Source organism: Rattus norvegicus, chromosome 10 (genome assembly GCF_021556685.1).
Source record: "Rattus norvegicus strain SHRSP/BbbUtx chromosome 10, alternate assembly SHRSP_T2T, whole genome shotgun sequence".
In the NCBI taxonomy this organism is placed as follows: domain Eukaryota; kingdom Metazoa; phylum Chordata; class Mammalia; order Rodentia; family Muridae; genus Rattus; species Rattus norvegicus.
Window position 1 is genome coordinate 31,697,039 of NC_141543.1, and position 25,316 is coordinate 31,722,354.

Here is a 25,316-nt window from a genome sequence, read left to right on the forward strand (position 1 = left end):
TGGATCAGATAGCTTTAGCAAATCTGCAATTTGGGACTCAAAGTATTGATCAGATTCCTGATTGTCTTCCCTTTCACTTTCCTCCTTGCTTTCTGAATGGAGTCTTATTCATTATATTCCATTTAGGCCAATGCACAGCATCTGAAGAGTTCCGTAAACTGTTATCTTCAGAGGCGCCCTTCCTCAGCGAAATCATTTCCTCTTTGCTGCAATTATTCATGTTTAAACAATATTCGTCCTCCGGAAAGATTTCATATGCATGCAAAGATAATTAGAAGCCTTATGCGTTTTATTTTCGCCTTAAACTTTATCATTCGGAGATTTCGTTTACACCACTTTTAATTGCTTTGGGCTAGAACACAGCTTTTAAATGTAGTCAAACCACCCAGAGACAATATTTTAGGGATATTACAGTTTGGACTGCAAAACATAAGCCAGAGACATTGCTCTGTGTGATGCAAAGTGTGTTTGTTCAAAAGACAGATAGCGTTGAGGGCTGAACATATTGGATAGCGAAAAAAGCATATGGTGGAATGGAATCATATATACCACAGAAAAACATAATTTGACTGGTAATTGGAGGTTTTGAAATAATTTTAATCTCTTGTTCTCAGTTTCTTCCTATGTAGAAAGCATATAATAAGTAATTTTGTTAGCTTTTCATGGCCTTATTTCTGAGGCAGTATAAGATAGCTAGTGACAGAAGGGGTGGGCTTGTTGGTTTGTGTTTCTATAAAAAATATGCTGAACAAAATTAGTTTAACAGAAGAAGATATATATATTATATATAATATATACATATACATACAGATATAGATATAGATATAGATATAGATATAGAGATAGAGATAGAGATAGAGATAGAGATAGAGATAGAGATAGAGATATAGATATAGATAGATATAGATATATCACAGACTATCCTTTTTGTATGTGTCCTATAAGCAACTCATGGTAAAGCTTTTCCATTTGCTGAAATATAAGTAGTTCTCAATGAGAAGTCATAGATGTTTCCAGGTGGCTCACAGATCAGAACTATTTCCTTAATAATACTCAAATATTAATTGCTATTTTGGACATGTGAAAATATCTCTTATTGTATGAAAAGTCCACGAACACCCTGCAGTAAAATTTTACTGACATTATTTTCCCCTCTTGGGAAAAATACGAGAAAGAAGCAAGTTTGAGAGGAGCTGAATTTTGCCTCTTATTGAAACATCCATTCCTTATAGATCTCAGTGCTTCAGGGGCATGCTTATGTTATCACTGACCATGGTGGGTTCGAGTTTAGGGTTTTTTTTTTGTCCATTACGGCTCCGGAAATTGGACATAGGACGTCATGGATGCAAGTGGTCATCCACTGAGCTATTCAGCCCCCCTTTTCACTTTTAACTTGGAAGAAGATAGTGTTTTACAGAGCTGCTATAACACTTTTGGAACACACCTTTTTTGTTTGTTTTTATCAAAGCTGCCATTAAACTTGACATCTCTTATGTCTACCTCCAGGGCTGCTAGAATCACAGTATCACACACCGGGATCAGTAGGCACAGTTTTTGGTATAGGGGCTCTTGGGACACCAATAATCCTTCATTCCTCCTTCCTTGCTATTTTTTAATCTGTCTTAAAGAAATCATGTTCTATGTAGGGGTGTGTAATAGGAATGTAAATTGTGACTATACTCTCTTTAAGTTGGGAAACCGGGAAGTGGGGATTGTATCCTTTGGTTCCTTATTACAATTCAAAAAAAATAGTTCAATCAAGTCCCACCCAAAAAAAGATATAAGCCTATGAACCTTTGCTAAGGCACTGATTTAATCTTAGCTCTTGCAATAATATTGAGTCTATAATAACAGGTAAAATCAACCACTAGAAATAGGTGTATCAGATGGTGTAATGAGGCACAGCATCTGCATTATTACGGCTAACGGCAGAGGTAAAGCACTTTAGGGCAGACTTTATTGCCAATTTGCAAATTACATTGCAGAGTGGAGTGAAAGGCAGGAGATTAAGAGTGTCTGCTTTGAGCTGGGCAGGACACAGAGAGTAAGGCGTGATTTGTGGGTGTGCGTGCCATTTGTTAGGTCCTGGGAGTAAATCCCGGTTCCGAGCTTCACATAAACGACAAGCTTGTCCAGTCTGCAGTTTAAAAAATCATTTGCCGGTTTCTGTCTTCTTTCTCTTCTGTTTCTGTACAGTACTTTATGATCTTCTAAATTAAACTGAACTGCCTGTTCCTTTGATTCAGGCAGAACAATCCCTTGCTAATGTTTCTGGGCATAACCCATGGAAGTGGATAAAACACCAGCCGGCAGTGTATATGCAAGCATTCCCTCGAAGCAACTTCTGAACTAGATGTTTTTCTGGGTGACTATGAAAAGCCAGAATACAGGCAAACAAACAAACCCTCCCCGTGTAGAGCTTACTATGAATCGACCATTCAGTCACACAGAGCACCATTAGAAAGCAGGAGCTGCAAGGATGGTGGTGAAGCCCGGGCTTTGCCAGTTTGAGGACCTCACTTTGGATCCCCATCATGCGTGCAAATGCCAGATGGATGTGGTGAACTGTAATCCTGGCATGTGAGAGGAGGAAACAGGAATTCTCCGGAAGAAGTTGAACAGATAGACTAAATTGAATCTGGGAAATATAGGTGCAAACAAGAAAACTCTTCATATGTAAAATTGACAAAGACTGAGGAAAATAATATATCAAACACTGGCTTCTGCATGCATTCACCAGTGTGTGTGAAAACTCACATGGATGTTCAATTACACGTGTGAAAACACATGCACAGACCTACCCTACACACACACACACACACACACACACACACACACACACACACACACACACGGGAAAAAGTAATGAATTCTTCTAAAGTAGAGTACATAGTACTATAGGAAAAAACAAATAGAAAAGGAAACCTTGCTAAGATATAAAATCATCAACAGCTTGTTTCGCAGCCATTTTGAAAATAACAAAATATTTTAAACAGAAAAGTACAAACAGGAGTGGATCTTTTATACTATCTACACTAAATAAATGATTATTTTTTCTTCTAATTTTCATTTCCTCTATGGGCATGTGCTCTTTGTCTTTTCTGGTCCTTCTTATATCTACCCACTCTTTTTTGTATTATTGTTTTCAACTCAGATTTCTATTTTCATGTCTTAAATAGGTAAAGTCTCCTCAGGAACACATCCTTTCTCGGAGGTCACTTCACCCCCCGACCTGCAAACTCCTTTCCAAGCCTGGCAGATGCTACGGTGTTCTTGTCCTTTGGCTGGGTATACAGGGCTCATCTGCTAAAACGTGTGCAGTCTTGTAGCCCACATGCCATGATTACCTCAGCAAGCAGCTCACATAGTGAGTGGTGTTTTGGTTAGAGTACTAATTAGCTTCTGCAGTTAATGAGCTTGTCACTTGTAAATCTATTCATTATTATGAACGATAGAGCTGGTGTTAGAAATGTGTTAGTGTTGCACTAAGACATAATTATTTATGAAAAGGCCTTGCCCCAGAAATGGAAATCATAATAATTAGATTTAATCTTTCTGTGGCTTATGTATTTCTTTTCCAGAAAAACAGATGTGCAGAGAGGGCTCATTATTAGTTCTGGAAAGTTTCCTATATAGACAAATCAGAAAGTCAAGAGGCTAGACCCTGGAACTTTTAGCCCCCACTTACCCGTGTCCGTGTGCCTTGAGAAAGGAGACAATCCCAGAGGCTTCCTGCCTGCCCTACATAATGTCAACAGCTGTTAACCTCACAGCTTTAGTTGAACTGAAGGCAATGGATCTTAAAGTGCTTTTCATTAATGCTTAAAGAGATAGAAAAACTTGTTTGCGAAACTTTATTAGTTCAGTTAAAGGTGGACCATGAATAAAATATCATACCAGGAAAATAGTTTGGAAATGACTTTTTCATTAAAATAAGAAACTTAAGTTTCATACTCAAGAACTGACCAGTTCAGGAAACTTAAGGTAACAAATTCTCCAGTCAAGATTAAAACAACATCTGTTTAATTTTCTTGAATTAAATAAAGTAACTTGAATTAATTAAATGTAGTAAAATTTAATCTAAGAAAATTATTTTAAAGTGTTATACAATACTGCTGTTGACTTTGATGGCTAAAGATGGTGTTGCTGTTTTTTAATCAATGGCAAAATTAGATTTGAGAGTCTTTAGAGACTTTTGATAATTTAATTTAGTCTTGGTTTGAAACCCAACTTTCCACTTTAGATGAGGTCACAAGGTGGGGACAGGCTATATAATGGGTGAGCATATAAATATGTTGGGCAGAGCTGGAAATCCTGGCTTCTAGTTCCTTGTACCTCAAAGCCATTGAGAAGATTCTGGGCAGTATCAGAATCTTCTATTGGTTGTATTCTAGTGACAAAATTCTAAGAGGAAGAATCAGAGGATGCGAAAATAAAGAAGGTAAGAAAATTGGGGTCAGGAGATCTCACACAAGCTAAATCTTAGGCCAAGCCAGTATATTAAGAAGTACACCACAGTATGTACAGTTCCCATGGGGTACATGTGACCGACCAGCCGAAGGCTATCATACAATGGGACAAAGTCAGCAGCAAGCCAATCAAGAAACACTGCTCAAAGGGAACACAGGGTATCTCAAGTACAACACAGATTAAGCACACAACAGCCTTAGAACTGATAATACCAATCGTTTTGAGGGGGAAAGCCAAGTTTTTAAGAACTGAACCTTTATCTCCTTTGAGGCCCTGGCCCCAAGCCCAAAATGAACCTTGACAAGTTTGTCACTAAACAAGGATAGAGGATGAACTTTCCCTTGGTTCTTTCGTCAGGGTCTCTGAGAGCCATGAGTTGGCCTGGCTCTCAACAGGATTCATCTTGCCTTCTACTCACCAACAAAGTCCTGCCTGCCACAGTTCATTTATTTCTCTAAATGACATGAATTCTATACACCTGGTCTGGCTGCACTTACATTTTATAGAATCATGTCTAAGCATTCTATATTGAGCCTTATAAAAAAGGTATGCAATATGTATTTGTCTTCCCTTCAATTACATTACAATCTCCCATCCTTGGATGTGGAATTTAATGGACCTAAGTGTATATTTTGAGATTTGCTGCATAGATTCAAAACTGCTGCCCTTAGTTATTATAAACCTAAAGACTTTGAAGAGGAAGCTCTCTGCACTTCATTATTTTCTTCTGAAACAATTAACTCATTAATAACTGCATAGGTCTTTTGATTGACAGATTAACTTATATTACAAAACATTTAGGAATATGCCTGGCACACAGTGTCCACTGGGTAAATGGTAGCTATCATACCGCACACTATTACACAGAAACAAACTAGTTTATAGAATAATAAGAATTATAAATGTACTAAGGTGTGAGTGCCACATGTAAATAAGCTCACATTAATTAGTCATTTCTGTGATATATTTCTCTGAGTGTCTTCACATGACCCAGTTTGTTGCAAGATATTTAATCACACTGTCTAGGCGCAGGCTTTTCCACCTGTGCCCTGTTCCCAAAATAAAGACTCTGAGACTTCATTATTTATGAAATATGCCTAGGCCATAAGCTTTGGCTCATTGCTTGTAACTCAATTATCTCATTTATACTAGTCTCAGCGTGCTGTAAGGCTAGACTCTCTCCTCAGTTACCTCTCCTCGGTGTCGTATGTCCATCTTTCTCAGCGTCCAGGGCAAATCCTTCCATCGGTGAGTTTCTCCCAGAATTCCAACCTGTCTTCCAGAACTCCCACCTATTACTTCCTGCCTTTTGCTAGCAGGCCATCATGTGTTTATTGACAGATGAGGCTGCCACCCAGTACACAAGAGATTCTCTCTACAACACTGTGAATCCTGAGATTGTGCTATTTACTGGAAAAACCTGGTTTTAGTTGTGGTGTGGTTCAGCCTCAGCACATGCCTTTAATCTAAGAGCTTTCTGCTTGAATTGTAACAGGATTGAATGAAGTCAACCATAAATCAAAAGCTGGACAAGCAATGAGTTGACAGGAAGTGAGCATAGGATTATTATGAAAAAACAAAGAGTTAAGGCAGAGTCAGAACACATATAGAGATGCACAGGAAGTAGAAAGGGAGGGACATGCAGTTGGAAGGAGGTTTTTGGAGACGGCATCGCTTCTGGGATTTCATCTGAGGAGGAAGGTCAGCTGGGTGTTCTCTCTGCTTCTCTGAGTTAGTGAACTTTCATACAGGCCTCTGGCTCCTGAGCCCTCATTGGTTAAATTGAACATTTGAGATTTTTGTTAATCACCAGCTATTTTCTGTTTCTTACTTGCAATTCCAAATAATAATTCTAGATCATAGGAATGAAACGTATTTGGATATGAAGGTCTACCTGGGATTGATACTCCTGACAAACAGATATTCTTTAATGTCTTAGTGCTGTGTGGCCATGTTTCTCAGTATGGAATCTAGGTTGAGCTACCATTTAGTTCAGCTGTGACACGAAGTTAGCACATGTAGTCAAGGTCCCAGCTTTCCAAGGAGACATTCCTGGATATTAAAGACTTGTTTGTAAGGATCCCAGGTTCTTGTTGTCTCTTCATTTGGTATAAATTGTTGCATGAGTATGTTTTGTTTTATCAGATTTGTTCATGTTGAACATGCTTCACAATTGCAAAAAGCCCATCTGGACATTAACTTAATTTTGTGGAGACCCAGAATGATTGTCACTTCATGGAGGCCATAGAATGGGTCACTGAAAGCTGACTTCCCAAACATAATATGTTGGCATACTCAAGCATATGGTTTTATTAATGTCTTTATCCAGACTACAGGGACAAGTGTCTATCCACTTCTTTTTTATTCCAAGAATTTTATCAGAGAAACTTTCTCTTACGGTATACAGGAACAAATACAAAGACTCACGGCCAAATAATATGGAGAGAGGAAGGGACCTTAAATGGCATGTCCCTCTCAAATCCCTCACTCACAGAGCTCAGAGAACGCTATGGAAGAGGAAGGAAAAAGAGTATAAGAACAAGAAGGGATGGAGGACAATGAAGAAACAGGACCTTCTGAACACACTCGGTGCACATATGTACTCACGCACAGGCAGCATGCATAGCATCTACATGGCTCTGCTCCACATGAAGTCCCAGAGTTGAAAGGAGAAGTGGATACACACCCCTACTCCTAACCCCAAGGCTGTCTCCAACTGGATAACAACTTGCAAAGGAAAAATGTAGTTTTCTCTAAAGGAGTCTCACTGGGCATTTCATATACCCAGCTGAAGATGACCAAAACAATGGTGTCTTTTTGGGCTCATGAATAATATCATGTCATGGTCTTTTCTTTTATAATTCAATTTATTTATTCTCTCTCTCTCTCTCTCTCTCTCTCTCTCTCTCTCTCTCTCTCTCCTCGACAGGTCCTTTGCATATACATTATGGCTTCTGGTTTTGTACTTTTATGGAATTCTAGAGTGTGACAAGAAGTAGGTTTCTGTGTCTATATCTGTTTCTTGTGCGTTTTCTGGACTCTTTCCCCTCTGTTTTGCTCTATTCTGGTGTGTGTGTGTGTGTGTGTGTGTGTGTGTGTGTGTGTGTTTCTTTTCTTTTCTTATCCCTTTGATCCTTGTTTGCTTTCTAAGGAGAGAAAGAAATTGAGTGAATCTGGATGAAAGGGGAGAGGAAGGGGAAGGGAGACACGCTATAATTATATAATAATATAAAAATAATAAACCAAAAACAGAAGGAAATAACAATATTGAAACATATCAATATCTGAGTAGTTTTCCTAGGTTCTTTTACAGCTTTGTAGTCACAACGATACAGTGTGTGGTGCCTTTTCTGATTCTAAACGCAGAGGAACATTCTAAGCACGCAAACTCAGCCGGCTTTAAGGATTGTAGGATGGAGTGAGTTTCAGGGTCTGCTCTTTCTACTTGCGACTCAGGCAGTGGCTTCAGATACTCACGCACTGTCTGCTGTGAGTGGAGAGGCGGAAGCAACAGTTGCTGGACTTCCGTTACATCATTCGTTACAGTAATGGCTCAGAGGGCCCAGGTAGAGAAGAGTTGGGTTCCAGCTGCACAAAAATATCTCTAACTCCTCATCCTACCCGTTTTTTCAAAGGGCTTTCTATAAACACATGCCTTTGTTTCTTCAAGGTCTCATTTTTGTGGATGCTTTTTGTCTGTTGCAGTTAAACTTCTTCTAGACACTCCTCACTGGAACACCTAACTTCTTCATTCTGGCTTGCTCACTTAGAGCTTTCAAACGAGACATATCTTTCCCTAGAGACCCTGCTTTAATAAAGGACTGTTCTAACTTGTCAAGGGAAACATTGTGAGAAATCTGGTATTATATGACCCATGCTTGTGTATGTTTTCCCAACATACAGTCTTCCCACGTGAAGTTGGATCACCTATTTTGTATGTTGGTAAGACTGTCATAATTTTGTTTACAGAGTTGTTTGTGACTGTTTCTTTATGTGTCTCCTTTGTTCTGGGCCATGAGAGCAGAGATCATGTTTCCTTATAAGTTCATACATCATCCGTGTGTTTTTAAAATCTTTTATTGTTGTTGCCTTTTCCATGCACACAGTATAGTAATAGTGTTTATCACATAGGAAGATTTCAAGAATAATTGTGGAAGGAAACTCTCTTCTGCTTGCTACATTATTTACAGTGCTACATTTTTAGAGAAGGGATTCATAATGAGACCATCCTGGAAAGACTGAGGGAAATCTTCACACAGATTTCCTCACTCTTATGCTTGTTTGTTATGTTCCTATTTTGAATCTGGAGCATTTATTTGTGTTAGGAGGTCATTAGAAGCACCCCCAGGACTTACTGTTGTGTTATGAAAATTAAAACAAGATAGCTAGTTATGGTGAAAAAATTTGAACTTGCTGCTTACTTTTTTAAGTAATAGCAACTCTTTTGGAAGTTAAATATATAAGTAAATGAAAATGACAGAAACAATACTAACAGAAGTTGACTGTGACTGACTGTGAGTAACCCTGCTAGGTTGTCCCACACTTTATAGCAGCTACGTCTTGTAATTGTATAGCTAGTGCGCTCTAGTTCTTCTATAATTTCTAAAATTCTATTTGAAAAGGACAAACCTTTCTGCAAATTTATGCTAAAAGCTAACTGACATTTTTATTGATAAAAGGTGTAACTATATTTTTGAAATTTAAGTATAACTACATCAATGTTTCCCTTCATTCTCCTTCCTTCACCCTTTCCTATGTATCTCATTGTGCTCTCTTTCTTTCATTATTGTGTGTGTGTGTGTGTGTGTGTGTGTGTGTTCCATGTTCCTACATATATAAATATAGCCTACTTTTTTGTATGTTATTTTTATGTCTATGATTCTATGATTTTAGGGCTGATCACTTAGTATTTGATAACTAATTGATAATTTCTCTCTTGTTGAATCAACCTTAATTATGATTAAAGAACTATTGGTTCCACCAAGATACATGTATTCTAATACTATTTGTAAATTCTTTAGGGGTCTTAGAAATTTATTTTTAAATTGACATTATTAAAAGATCAAATATTGCTACTAAAATGTAGAACCATTCACATATTATGACAATTTTTCATTTTGTAGGCTTCCCAAGACTATATACTCATATTTATGTTTTTATTTCACATTTTATCATACATATTTTAAATTTTATGATTTTATAAAGAAATAAAGCATTAAAAACTACAAAGAACTAAATCAATCTTAAATGCAATAGAGCAGATCTTTAACTCAGCGTCTGGAAATGCATCAGTGCTAAAAAGAAAAGTAAAAAGAGCTGTGATTTTAATATGAGCAGTCAGGGTGGCTTTTCACAAAGGTGACAGGAATTTGAATAAGATTTTCCTTAAGAAGTATTCATAAGCTGAGCAATGAATGCTGTATGTTCACTAGCCACATGAGCCTACGCAAGGATCACATTAATGTTTTGCTATGTCCAAATATTTTATACCAGTTAGTTCTCTCTCTTCAAAGCAATGTATCGAAAATAGGCAAACAAGTTTTAAAACCCATTTTCCAAGAGAGAAAACCTGGGTCTCAGAGTTTAATACTCAATCTGGTCCTTTGTTTCCCATGAAATTGAGAGAGGTTTAAAGACAAGTATCGATGATGAGTAAAATGCAGGAACAGGTGTGGCAGTCCTCTGCCCAGCCTTGCCCAAGGCTGCTGTGAGTTTTGATTTTTATACCATCAACCTTTTAGAATTATACTGACATTTAAAATAAATAAAATTATAACGAGGATTATAATGTCAGTGTACTTTAATACAGTTACATAGTTCGCTTTATTTTATAACTAATGAGAATAAACAAATGACAAACTATTCTGTGAGTTAATACTAATTCTATCTCCTTACCCAGTTAAAATGTTTAATAGATTATATAAATCAAATCCAGTAGGAAAACAACTTCTTTAATCTTCCTTTGAGGCAATGTGCATAGTGGTAATGACTGTAGCTATATTTCAGAGAAAAAGAATACGGTAAACAAATATTGATGATTAATTATTTAAATATTAATAAATTATATACGAAAGGACCCAGATTAATATAGAGGACTAACAAACAAATATAAAAGCAGCAGCTAAAATAAATCTAATAATGAATAAATATGTATATGTAATATTTACTTTCATTTTAATAATATATTTTTCTTACTGTTAACTAACTTAAGGTGTTTTTATTTTAAAACATCTTTGAAATCCAGTCTAACACACTTGATAATGCTGATTTCCTAAATTATAAATTACAAATATTGATTCTGAGTTAAGTTGAGAACCATAGATATGTCTAGTATCACCAATGTTGAATTCATAACTATTTGGCGAATACTTTAGGTTTGAGATTAAGGCACAGTTATGACACTTCAAAGAGGCCCATCCCTTACCCCTAATAATCTGAGAATATGTTGTAAGGGAATTGGACTTTGCAGACAGAATTAAGGTACTGCCAAACTTACATTAAAATATTGTTTTTCACAAAGGACAGTTGGGTGAAATTTAATCTCACGACTGAAGACATGAAGCATAAGATTAGGAAGACTTGCAGCTCTCTGCTCCCAGACCCGGTGAGAGAGAGACCCAACCGCCTGGTCAGGTGGGCACTCCTGAGGCTGCAGAGCGGAAGAGACCACCAACACTGCCCACCCCTGCCCACATCCCTGGCCCAAGAGGAAACTGTATAAGGCCTCTGGGCTCCCGTGGGGGAGGGCCCAGGAGCGGCAGGACACCTGCCTGAGACACCACCAGAACCTGAAAGAAACAGAAGCAGATTATGCCCAGAGTCTCTAGGAGAATGCAACTTACAGCTTTATTTGAGCCTTGAAAGAGTCTATGAAATTAAATGAACCATTCTGAATCAAGTTTTACTGATCTAGGGAACTGTGAGGATATCATCTTCATCCTCTAGGTTTGGGGTACCTTATTGTAACATCAAAACGAAACGAATACTAAGTCTCACATAGAAATGTATACTTCTGAGTTATGTGCCCTGAATGATCATATTCTATTTTAGTAGAGTATTGGCATGTGGCTGGAGCCTATGTCAGTCTATTCATTATTATCTGACCACATTTTACTTATTTACATAATCAATTTTCTAAACATGAATTTTTATTTTCAATATTTGCTTTAAAACATAGGGAGGAGACATCAGGAATATGGTAGAATATGAAGTCTTAGAATTCACATGTCTCCACAAACACACTGTTATTAAGCATAGATTTCCTTTGAAAGACCTTCTTTGGAATATTCCTTAAGACGCTATTGCTTCCCAATTCAGTGCTAAAACGTGAAGATCACATTGACAAGGAAATTTCAGGTACCTGAAATCCTCACACAATCCTTACCCTGGTACAGACTTTAGATTTTACTAGGAAGTTTTAATAGTAGACTAAACTTTGAATACACAACGTTCAGGGAACTAGACAGAGTATTAGCCTCTATTTATTTTGTTTCACAGCACTATGGGGCCCTAGAATTTTCTGCTGTCTGAGGGTCAATGAGAAAGGGACAACAATTAAGATTCATGATCCCCATAGTTCTTTCTGTCATGTTACACACAACAAATACATACAAAACCCACTTTATGGGTTCTCCCTTATGAAGAAAGAAAGCAGAGAATCAAATGTCCTATGCTGTCTAGAGGATGGCTGAAGAAAGGACATGGGTCTTATTGGGATCTCACATATTCCACGGGATGCTAAAAGCAAAGAAAGCTGGCTATGCCAGCATGAAGGTTTGAGAAGCTGCTCAGAATGTGAGACCTGCTAATTGGTGAGAGACATCTACATGTCCATAATTCCTAAGTACCAAGAAAAGAAGGAGGCTTGATAAATGACTGGACATTAACAAAAGAAGACATGAAAATGAAAACATAAATAAATACAAGGAAATGTGTTTATTTTTTAAAAAATTTTATTGGATTTTTAAATTTATATTTCAAATGTTATTCCCTTTCCCGGTTTCCCAGACATAAGCTCCATATCCCATCCCTCTCCCCTTCTTCTATAAGGATGTTGTCCTCCTCATTCATCCCCTCTTACCCCAATGACCTGGCATTCCCCTACACTGGGGGCTACACTTGGCAGGACGAAGGAATTCTTCTTCCATTGGTGCCCAACAAGGCCATCCTCTGCTACATATGCAGTTGGAGCCATAGATCAGTCTACGTATAGACTTTGGGTAGCAGTTTAGTCCCTGGGAACTCTGGTTGGCATTGTTGTTCTTATGGGGTAGCATGCTCCTTCAGCTCTTGCACTTCTTTCTCTAATTCCTCCAATGGGGATCCTGTTCTCAGTTCAATGGTTTGCTGCTAGCATTTGCCTATGTATTTGACTTGCTCTGGCTATGCCTCTCAGGAGACAGCTATGTCCAGTTCCTGTCAGCATGTACTTCTTAGCTTCATCAAACTTATCTGGTTTTGGTGGCTGTATATATATGGGACATATGTGGGGCAGGCTCTGAATGGCTGTTCCTTCAGTCTCTGCTCCAAACTTTGCCTCCATATCCCATCCTATGAATATTTCATTCCCCCTTTTAAGAAGGAGTGAAGCATCTGCACTTTAGTCATCCTATTTCTTGAGCTTCATGAGGTCTGTGGATTGTATCTTGGGTAATTCGAGCTTTTGGGCTAATATCCACTTACCAGTGAGTGCATACCATGTGTGTTTTTCTGTGATTGCGTTACCTCACTCAGGATGATATTTTCCAGTTCCATCCATTTGCCTATGAATTTCATGAAGTCATTGTTTTTGATAGCTGAGGAGTACTCCTTTGTGTAGATGTACCACATCTTCTATATCCTTTCCTCTGTTGAGGGGCATCTGGATTCTTTCCAGCTTCTGGCTATTATAAATAAGACTGCTATGAACATAGTGGAGCATGTGTCCTTGTTGCGTGTTGGTGCATCTTTTGTCGATATGCCCAGGAATAATGGAATCAGTTAACCATCCAAATGCTGACCTTACTGTAATGGCAAGGTAACTGTTAGGAATATTCTAATATGTAGATAAAACAAGATATGAATGAAGTCAGACTTTCAGCAAAACTATAGAAAATTTTATAAATGCTGACAGAAGGAGAATAATGTAAATACTGAACAAAAATAATCACTAGATAGGTTACAAAGCAAAATAAATCATGGAATGAACAGAAGAGTTAAGATGTGGCCACTAGAAATCATAAAGGAGAAAATAAGTAAAAATAGATAAGAAAGCTTAAGACACAGGACCCCAGCAGACCATTGCATGGTATATAAACTGCAGCTAAAGAAAAAAGTGAGAACCAATTTATTTTGTTATACTAACCCTACATGTCTTGATTTCAGGTAACATATTGGACAATCAGAGGCACAGAATTTAAATATCAAATAAGATGAAGACAAAGAAATTCTCAACAAAACATTATTATCCCCTTTTCATTAATTGCATACATTGGACAGAACACTTGGCCAGTATTCATGAAGCCCTGTGTTTGATCCCTAACACCATATAAACCAAGAATAGCGATGCACATCTGTTCTCCAGCACTGAGGAGTTAGAGACATTAGGGTCAAAGGTTCAAGCTTATTTTCAACTATGTCTTGAGTTAGACTTGTATATTAGCCAGTAGTTTAAAAAGCAACTCCTTTGAAAAATGCTACACTTTAATAATATAGATGAGGGGAATAATTTAAATCTTCTCTTATGAAACCAGACATTATTCTGCTACAAAAGTCAGATAAAAGTCACTTCATGAATAGAAAGCCAGAGGCAAATATCCTTGATGAATTATAAATCCAGAAAGTATCCATTAAATACTAGCAAAATTTCACCCTCACTAAAAGGATCACATACAATTAATAAGTAGAATTTATTCTTGGGATACAAAGGATGCTCAATAAAATATTAATATGTATGCCTCATTATCAAAATGAGGAAAATCATGTGAGCATCTCAGAAGATGTAGAATAAACACTTAACCAACTAGAATACTCGTTTAATGAAAAATGACCAACCAAATATAAATAAAATTCTTTTTCATATAATACAGGCAACATACAAGTAGCCCATAACTAAAAACTTACACTCTAATATTAAGAATAAGGAAAAGGTATTATGGTTCCACTCAAAATAGTGCTAGAATTTTTAGCCAGATGATCAAAGAAGAAAAAACTAAAGGCATTAAAATACAAAAGGAAATATTATTTTGTTGTTTAAAAGTAGCATAATCAAGTACCCAAAAAAGCATTGCAAAACAACTCTAAACATTGCCAGAACTAATAAATAACTTGACCAAATGTCAGGGTATAAAACTAACATACAAGTATTCTTCATGCTTCTATATATCATTTCAAGAGGAAATTAAGAAAATTATTTAATGTATAATAAAATAAAATGAATCAAAGGTTTAGAAAAAAACTGAATGAAAATTGACCATATAATCAGTCACAAAAAGTGGCTCAACAGATACAAGAAGATAGACATAATCCCATGCATCGTATGAGATCATCAAAGGCTGAGGCTGGTCTTCAATAACAACAAAAACTACAGAAAGCCCACATACACATGGAGGCTGAACAAGGCTCTACTCAGTGATAACTTGACCAGGAAAGAAATAAAGAAATTAAAGACTTCTTAGAATTTAGTGAAAATGAAGGCACAATGTACCAAAACTTACAGGATACAATGAAAATAGTGCTAAGAGGAATATGTATACTCTGAGTGCCTCCAAAATGAACCTAAAATGAGCATACGCTAGCAGCTTGACAGCACACCTGAAATTGCTAGAACAGAAAGAAGCAAATACACCCAGAAGAAGGAGACTGCAGGAAATAGTCAAACTCAGGGCTGAAATCAACCAAGTTGAAACAAATAAACTACAAAAAGAACCAACAAAACCAGGTGCTGGTTCTTCAAGAAAATCAGCGAGATAGATAAACCCTTAGCTAACTAGAGCACACACTTACAGTATCTAAATTAACAAAATCAGAAATGAAAAGGGAGACATAACAACAGAAACTGAGAAAATTTAAAAAAAAATCATCAAATTCAACTACAAAATCTTATGCTCTAAAAACTGATAAATCTGAATGAAAGGGATGATTTACTAGACTGATGCCGCATACCAAAGTTAAATTAAGAGCAGATAAACCGTATAAACACTCCCATAATCCCTAAAGAAATATAAGCAGTCATTAAAACTCTCCTAACAAAAAGAGCTGAGGGCCAGATGGTTTTAGTACAGAATTCTATAAGACCTTCAAAGGAGTTCTAGTACCAATACACCTCAACCTTTTCCATAAAATAGAAACAGAAGCAACACTACCCAATCCATCTATGAAGCCACAGTTACACTGATACCTAAAGCACACAAGGATCCAACAGAGAGAACTTCAGATCAATTTGCCTATGAATATTGATGCAAAAATACTCAATAAAATTATCGCAAACAGAATCTGAGAACACTTTAAAACTTGATCCATCATGATTAAGTAGACTTAATCCCAACAATGCAGGAAAGGTTCAATGCAATAAAATTCATTAACGTAATTCACTCTATAAACAAGCTCAAAGAAAAAGAACCACATGATCATCTCATTAGATGTCAAGAAAGCATTTGACAAAATACAATATCTATTCATGATAAAAGTCTTGAAAAGATCAGGACTATTCCTAAACATAGTAAAAGCAACATACAGCTAAACAGTAGCCAGCATCAAACTAAATGGAGAGAGCTTAAAGCAATCCCACTAAAATCAGGGACTAGAAAAGGCTGCCCAATCTCTCCCTACCTATTCATTATAGTACCCAAAGTTCTAGCCAGAGCAATAAGACAACAAAAAGAGTTTAAAAGGATACAAAATGGAAAAGAATAAGTCAAAACATCACTATTTGCAGTGAGATGAAAGTATACTTACATGACCCCAATATTCCATCAGAGATCTTTTAAACCTGATAAACAATTTCAGCAAAGTGGCTGGGTATAAAATTAACTCAAACAAATCACTAGCCTTCCTCTACTCAAAGGATAAACAGGCTGAGAACAAAATTAGGGAAATTACATCCTTCACAGTAGTCACAAATAAAATAAAATATCTGGGTATGATTCTAACTAAGCAAGTGAAAGATCTGTATGACAAGAACTTCAAGTCTCTGAAGAAAGAAATTGAAGATCTCAGAAAATGGAACAATCTCCCATGCTCCTGGGTTGGCAGGATTAATAAAGTAAAAATGGCCATCTTGCTGAAAGCGATCTACAGATTCAGTGCAATCCTCGTCAAAATTCCAACTCAATTCTTCATAGAGTTAGAAAGAATGATTTACAAATTCATTTGGAATAACAACAACAACAAAAAAAACCAGGATAGACAAAACTATCCCTAACAATAAAACAATTTTGGGGCAATCACCATTCCTTACCTCAAGAAGTATTACAAATCCTGGTTGCGGCCCCTGCGGAGAGCTCATAAGCAACACCCCACGAGCAAACTTGAGCCTCAGGACCACAGGTAAGACAAACCTTCCTGCTCCAAGCGACCTGCCTGGTGAACTCAGGACACACAGAAGCAAAATTCCTCTAGGACCAGACACTTCCTGTTTTTAGCGGGATTCCCAAACCCACGGATCCCTGCCCGCAGCAACTCACTTCTCCCAAACCCCATGGGAGAGAGAGCTCACCACCCAGACAGGTGGGCACTCCTGAGACTGCAGACGGAAGAGACCACCAACACTGCCCACCCCTGCCCACATCCCTGGCCCAAGAGGAAACTGTATACGGCCTCTGGGTTCCTGGAGATAAGGCCACAGGAGCAGTAGGTCCCCTGCTTCTGAGAGAGTGCCGGAACCTGAAGGGACCGACCAGATAAACAGTTCTCTGCACCCAAATCCCATGGGAGGGAGAGCTAAACCTTCAGAGAGGCAGACACGCCTGGGAAACCAGAAGAGACTACACTCTGCCCACATTACTGATTCCAGAGGAAAACACCAAACTCCATCTGGAACCCTGGTGCACATAAGCTCCCAGAAAGGGCAACACAGATCTTCCTGGTTGCTGCCCCTGCGGAGAGCTCAAAAGCAACACCCCCACGAGGAAACTTGAGCCTCGGGACCACGGGTAAGACAAACCTTTCTGCTCCAAGCAACCTGCCTGGTGAACTCAAGACACAGGCCCACAGGAACAGCTGAAGACCTGTAAATAGGAAAAACTACACGTCCAAAAGCAGAACACTCTGTCCCTATAACTGGCTGAAAGAAAACAGGAAAACAGGTTTACAGCACTCCTGACACACAGGCTTATAGGACAGTCTAGCCACTGTCAGAAATAGCAGAACAAAGTAACACTAGAGATAACCTGACGGCGAGAGGCAAGCACAGGAACCCAAGCAACAGAAACCAAGACTACATGACATCATCGGAGCCCAATTCTCTCACCAAAGCAAACACGGAATATCCAAACACACAAGAAAAGCAAGATCTAGTTCCAAAATCATATTTGATCATGATGCTGGAGGACTTCAAGAAAGACATGAAGAACTCCCTTAGAGAAACACATGAAAACATAAATAAACAAGTAGAAGCCTACAGAGAGGAATCACAAAAATCCCTGAAAGAATTCTAGGAAAACACAATCAAACAGTTGAAGGAATTAGAAATGGAAATGGAAGCAATCAAGAAAGAACACATAGAAACAACCCTGGATATAGAAAACCAAAAGAAGAGACAAGGAGCCATAGATACAAGCTTCCCCAACAGAATACAAGAGATAGAAGAGAGAATCTCAGGAGCAGAAGATTCCATAGAAATCATCAACTCAACTGTCAAAGATAATGTAAAGCAGAAAAAGGTACTGGTCCAAAACATACAGGAAATCCAGGACTCAATGAGAAGTTCAAACCTAAGGATAATAGCTATAGAAGAGAGTGAAGACTCCCAGCTCAAAGGACCAGTAAATATCTTCAACAAAATCATAGAAGAAAACTTCCCTACCCTAAAGAAAGAGATACCCATAAGCATACAAGAAGCCTACAGAACTCCAAATAGATTGGACCAGAAAAGAAATTCCTCCTGTCACATAATAGTCAAAACACAAAATGCACAAAATAAAGAAAGAATATTAAAAGCAGTAAGGGAAAAAGGTCAAGTAACATATAAGGGCAGACCTATCAGAATCACACCAGACTTTTTGCCAGAGACTATGAAAGCGAGAAGATCCTGGACAGATGTCATACAGACCCTAAGAGAACACAAATGCCAGCCCAGGTTACTGTATCCTGCAAAACTCTCAATTAACATAGATGGAGAAACCAAGATATTCCATGACAAAACCAAATTTACACAATATCTTTCTACAAATCCAGCGCTACAAAGGATAATAAATGGTAAAGCCCAACATAAGGAGGCAAGCTACACCCTAGAAGAAGCAAGAAACTAATCATCTTGGCAACAAAACAAAGAGAAGAAAAGCACACAAACATAACCTCACGTCCAAATATGAATATAACAGGAAGCAATAATCACTATTCCTTAATATCTCTCAACATCAATGGCCTCAACTCCCCAATAAAAAGACATAGATTAACAAACTGGATATGCAACGAGGACCCTGCATTCTGCTGCCTACAAGAAACACACCTCAGAGACAAAGACAGACACTACCTCAGAGTGAAAGGCTGGAAAAAAAATTTCCAAGCAAATGGTCGGAAGAAGCAAGCTGGAGTAGCCATTCTAATATCAAATAAAATCAATGTTCAACTAAAAGGCATCAAAAAAGATAAGGAAGGACACTTCATATTCATCAAAGGAAAAATCCACCAAGATGAACTCTCAACCCTAAATATCTATGCCCCAAATACAAGGGCACCTACATACGTAAAAGAAACCTTACTAAAGCTCACAACACACATTGCACCTCACACAATAATAGTAGGAGATTTCAACACTCCACTCTCATCAATGGACAGATCAAGGAAACAGAAATTAAACAGAGACGTAGACAGACTAAGAGAAGTCATGAACCAAATGGACTTAACAGATATTTATACAACATTCTATCCTAAAGCAAAAGGATATACCTTCTTCTCAGCTCCTCATGGTACTTTCTCCAAAATTGACCATATAATTGGCCAAAAAATGGGCAGAAAGATAGAAATAATCCCATGCGTGCTATCAGACCACCACGACCTAAAGCTGGTCTTCAATAATAATAAGGGAAGAACGCCCAAATATACGTGGAAGTTGAACAATGCTCTATTCAACGATAACCTGGTCAATGAAGAAATAAAGAAGGAAATTAAAGACTTCTTAGAATTAAATGAAAATGAAGGTACAACATACCCAAACTTATGGGACACAATGAAAGCTGTGCTAAGAGGAAAACTCATAGCTCTGAGTGCCTGCAGAAAGAAACAGGAAAGAGCATATGTCAGCAGCTTGACAGCACACCTAAAAGCTCTAGAGCAAAAAGAAGCAAATACACCCAGGAGGAGGATAAGGCAGGAAATAATCAAACTCAGAGCTGAAATCAACCAAGTAGAAACAAAAAGGACCATAGAAATAATCAACAGAACCAAAAGTTGGTTCTTTGAGAAAATCAACAAGATAGCTAAACCCTTAGCCAGACTAATGAGAGGACACAGAGAGTGTGTCCAAATTAACAAAATCAGAAATGAAAAGGGAGACATAACTACAGATTCAGAGGAAATTCAAAAAATCATCAGATCTTACTATAAAAGCCTATATTCAACAAAACTTGAAAATCTGCAGGAAATGGACAATTTCCTAGACAGATACCAGGTACGGAAGTTAAATCAGGACCAGATAAATCAGTTAAACAACCCCATAACTCCTAAGAAAATAGAGGCAGTCATTAAAGGTCTCTCAACCAAAAAGAGCCAAGATCCAGATGGGTTTAGTGCAGAATTCTATCAGACCTTCATAGAAGACCTCATACCAATACTATCCAAACTATTCCACAAAATTTAAACAGATGGAGCACTACCAAATTCCTTCTATGAAGCCACAATTACTCTTATACCTAAACCACACAATGACCCAACAAAGAAAGAGAACTTCAGACCAATTTCCCTTATGAATATCGACGCAAAAATACTCAATAAGATTCTGGCAAACTGAATTCAAGAGCACATCAAAACAATCATCCACCATGATCAAGTAGGCTTCATCCCAGGCATGCAGGGGTGGTTTAATATATGGAAAACCATCAACATGATCCATTATATAAACAAACTGAAAGAACAAAACCACATGATCATTCCATTAGACACCAAGAAAGCATTTGACAAAATTCAACACCCCTTCATGATAAAAGTCCTTGAAAGAATAGGAATTCAAGGCCCATACCTAAACATAGTAAAAGCTATATACAGCAAACCAGTTGCTAACATTAAACTGAATGGAGAGAAACTTGAAGCAATCCCACTAAAATCAGGGACTAGACAAGGCTGCCCACTCTCTCCCTACTTATTCAATATAGTTCTTGAAGTTCTAGCCAGAGCAATCAGACAACAAAAGGAGGTCAAGGTGATACAGATTGGAAAAGAAGAAGTCAAAATATCACTATTTGCAGATGATATGATAGTATATTTAAGTGATCCCAAAAGTTCCACCAGAGAACTACTAAAGCTGATAAACAACTTCAGCAAAGTGGCTGGGTATAAAATTAACTCAAATAAATCAGTAGCCTTCCTCTACACAAAAGAGAAACAAGCCGAGAAAGAAATTAGGGAAACGATACACTTCATAATAGACCCAAATAATATAAAGTACCTTGGTGTGACTTTAACCAAGCAAGTAAAAGATCTGTACAATAAGAACTTCAAGACACTGAAGAAAGAAATTGAAAAAGACCTCAGAAGATTGAATGATCTCCCATGCTCATGGATTGACAGGATTAATATAGTAAAAAGGGCCATTTTACCAAAAGCGATCTACAGATTCAATGCAATCCCCATCAAAATACCAATCCATTTCTTAAAAGAGTTAGACAGAACAATTTGCAAATTCATCTGGAATAACAAAAATCCCAGGATAGCTAAAACTGTCCTCAACAATAAAAGGACTTCAGGGGGAATCACTATTCCTGAACTCAAGCAGTATTACAGAGCAATAGTGATAAAAACTGCATGGTATTGGTACAGAGACAGACAGCTAGACCAATGGAAAAGAATTGAAGACCCAGAAATGAACCCACACACCTATGGGCACTTGATTTTTGACAAAGGAGCAAAAACCATCCAATGGAAAAAAGATAGCATTTTCAGCAAATGGTGCTGGTTCAACTGGAGGGCAACATGTAGAAGAATGCAGATCGATCCATGCTTATCACCCTGTACAAAGCTTAAGTTCAAGTGGATCAAGGACCTCCACATCAAACCAGATACACTCAAAGTAATAGAAGAAAAACTAGGGCAGCATTTCGAACACATGAGCACTGGAAAAAAATTTCCTGAACAAAACACCAATGGCTTATGCTCTAAGATCAAGAATCGACAAATGGGATCTCATAAAACTGCAAAGCTTCTGTAAGGCAAAGGACACTGTGGTTAGGACAAAACGGCAACCAACAGATTGGGAAAAGATCTTTACCAATCCTACAACAGATAGAGGCCTTATATCCAAAATATACAAAGAACTCAAAGAAGTTATACTGCAGGGAGACAAATAACCCTATTAAAAATGGGGTTCAGAGGTAAACAAAGAATTCACAGCTGAGGAATGCCGAATGGCTGAGAAACACCTAAAGAAATGTTCAATATCTTTAGTCATAAGGGAAATGCAAATCAAAACAACCCTGAGATTTCACCTCACACCAGTGAGAATGGCTAAGATAAAAAACTCAGGGGACAGCAAATGCTGGCGAGGATGTGGAGAAAGAGGAACACTCCTCCATTGTTGTTGGGATTGCAGACTGGTACAATCATTTTGGAAATCAGTCTGGAGGTCCTCAGAAAGTTGGACATTGAACTGCCTGAGGATCCAGCTGTACCTCTCTTGGGCATATACCCAAAAGATGCCCCAACATATAAAAAAAAAACACGTGCTCCACTATGTTCATAGCAGCCTTATTTTTAATAGCCAGTAGCTGAAAAGAACCCAGATGCCCTTCAACAGAGGAATGGATACAGAAAATGTGGTACATCTACACAATGGAATATTATTCAGCTATCAAAAACAATGACTTTATGAAATTTATAGGCAAATGTTTGGAATTAGAAAATATCATCCTGAGTTAGGTAAGCCAATCAAAAGAATATACATAACATGCACTCACTGATAAGTTTATATTCGCCCAAACGCTTGGAGTACCCAAGATACATATTACAGACTACATGAAACTCAAGAATAAGAAAGACCATAGAATGGGTGCTTCAGTACCTGTTAGAAGTGGACCAAATACTGATAGGAGGAAATACAGAGACAAAATGTGGAGCAGAAACTGAAGGAAAGGCTATCTAGAGACTCCCACACATGGGGATCCATCCCACATGCAATCACCAAACCCAGTAACTATTAGGGATGCATGCTGACAGGATTCTAATATAACTGTCTCCTGAGAGGATCTGCTAGAGCCTGACAAATATAGAGACAGATGCTCTCAGCCAACCATTGAACTGAAAATGGGGTCTGCAACGAAACCTTAGAGAAATGACTGAGGTAACCGAGGTGTTTTGCAACCCCAAAAGTAGAACAACAATATCACCCAACCAGACACCCAAGAACTCCCTGGGACTAAACTACCAACCAAAGAGTGCATATGGAACCATCCAAGGCTCCAGCCTCATATATAGCAGAGGATGTTGTTCATCAATTTGAGGAGAGACCCTTGGTCCTGTGAAGGCTTGGTGACCCACTCTGGGTGGGGGAATGCCATGGAGAGGAGGTGGCAGGAAGTGGATGGTTGTGTGGGGGAACACACTCTTGGAGGCAGGGGTCGGGGAATGGTATAGGAATTTTCAGAGTGGAAACTGGCAAGTGGATAATATTTGAAATTTAGATAAAAATAATATTCAATCAAACATGAAAAATTAAAAACATTTGTTTTTGCCTGCTTGTCTTCACTCTCTTTGGCAAGTTTCTTTCTTAAGTGTTGTTCTTCAGGATTTGGGCATATATTGAAGATTAGCTGAGATTCCTGTCTTATAGTCTGAGTAATTATTTAATTCTTGGGGTTTTCTTTGGTATTCAGCCATTGGTTGTACTAGCTGGTAAAAATCCTGTTTATTCATTTATATTCATTCTATTAGCTCTGCTTAGAGAATCACAATAAAGCAGGGCTCAAATTATGAAACTCAAGGAATATATGCACACACACACACACACACACACACTGAAAATGAGAAACTTTATGACACTGATCTTGGGATGAATTTTGTGAATACAACATCAAAAAAAATACAATTGAAACAAAGCAGTTATGTCACATTGACAGAAATTAACATTTTGAATAGTAAAAAAAAACTGTAGTCTAGGCAAGATGCCTGCACCCTACATATCAGATAGGATATTAAATCTTAAAATTCATGAGGAATGATTCAAAGCCAAAACCTGAAACACATTTTAAAACCAGTTGAAGATTTGAGGAGCTATTTACTTAAATAAAATACATATTTAATCAATAGTATATGAAAGATGTTCTGTGTTACTACACATCGGGGAAACCCAGGTCAAAAACATACAGAAGCTTGGTATGAAAGCTCTGCTCATGATTCCTGAATGATGAGGCAGAGGCAGGAGGATTACAAATTCAAGGTCCATGTGGGCTTTATAGTAAGGTTAAGGCCAACCAGGGGTATATAGTGAGACCTTTTTACAGAAAAACCAAAGCAAACGAATCCAAAGAAACAGCTACTTTTACACAAACACACAGGGAGATATCACCACATATTTATTAGATGGCTTATTCTTTGTAAAGAAAATTCTAGCAAAGTATTGGTAATGAGATGGAAAATATTAAAACTATTTCCCCATAAACAGTAGTCATTATGTAAAACAATACATTAAAAACAAAGGTATTATTTGGCCAAGAAATATTTCACTTCTGGATATTTACTCAAAAAGAATCTTAATTAGAGCATTGAAGAGTTATTAGCTTCAAATGTTCAGTGTAGTGAAATATGATAGTTTGCAACACGATATAATAACAACATAAAAGTCTATCAATAGATATTTGGATGAAGAATATGTGGAATAAACAACAATGGGATATTATTAATGCTTAAAAATGACAGAAGAATATCTATATGTGGATGGATGTTGAAGAGATTAGTATAGCAGGTTAAGTGGTTCAATCAAAGAAGGGCAGATACTTTATGTTTTCTCATATATGAGTCATCAAAATAAATCAACTTATATTTATTGGAGGCCAAGGGCAAGGAATAAGAAGAAGCATCCTCATGTCTTGAGGAATATCCTCAAGAAGAATTGATAATGTTATATACATTTAAAATTTTGCAGAGAATGTAGTTATCATATAAAATTCTTATTAAAGGAAAATAAAACTTTCAGTTAATTAATAGGCAATCAGGATTTGATAAACAGTCTCTTATTAATTGTGGCATTTTATATATTTTCAATAATCTTTCTCTTCAGCTTATTTTCAAGAAGCTTTACCTTGTCTCTAACTCAGTATTACAAGGCAGCCCTTGCTCTGGTTTTTCCTCCCAGCTCTCTTCTTTATTTTTAACAGAGCTCAGTGGACTCAACAAAGTTGGTTGCTGTGGAAACATAGCCTTGATTTTCGCAAATATTTTTCTAGGACTAAATGTCACCATGATTTTTTTTCTCAGTCTTCTCCTTGAGCCTCTGTTGCTAT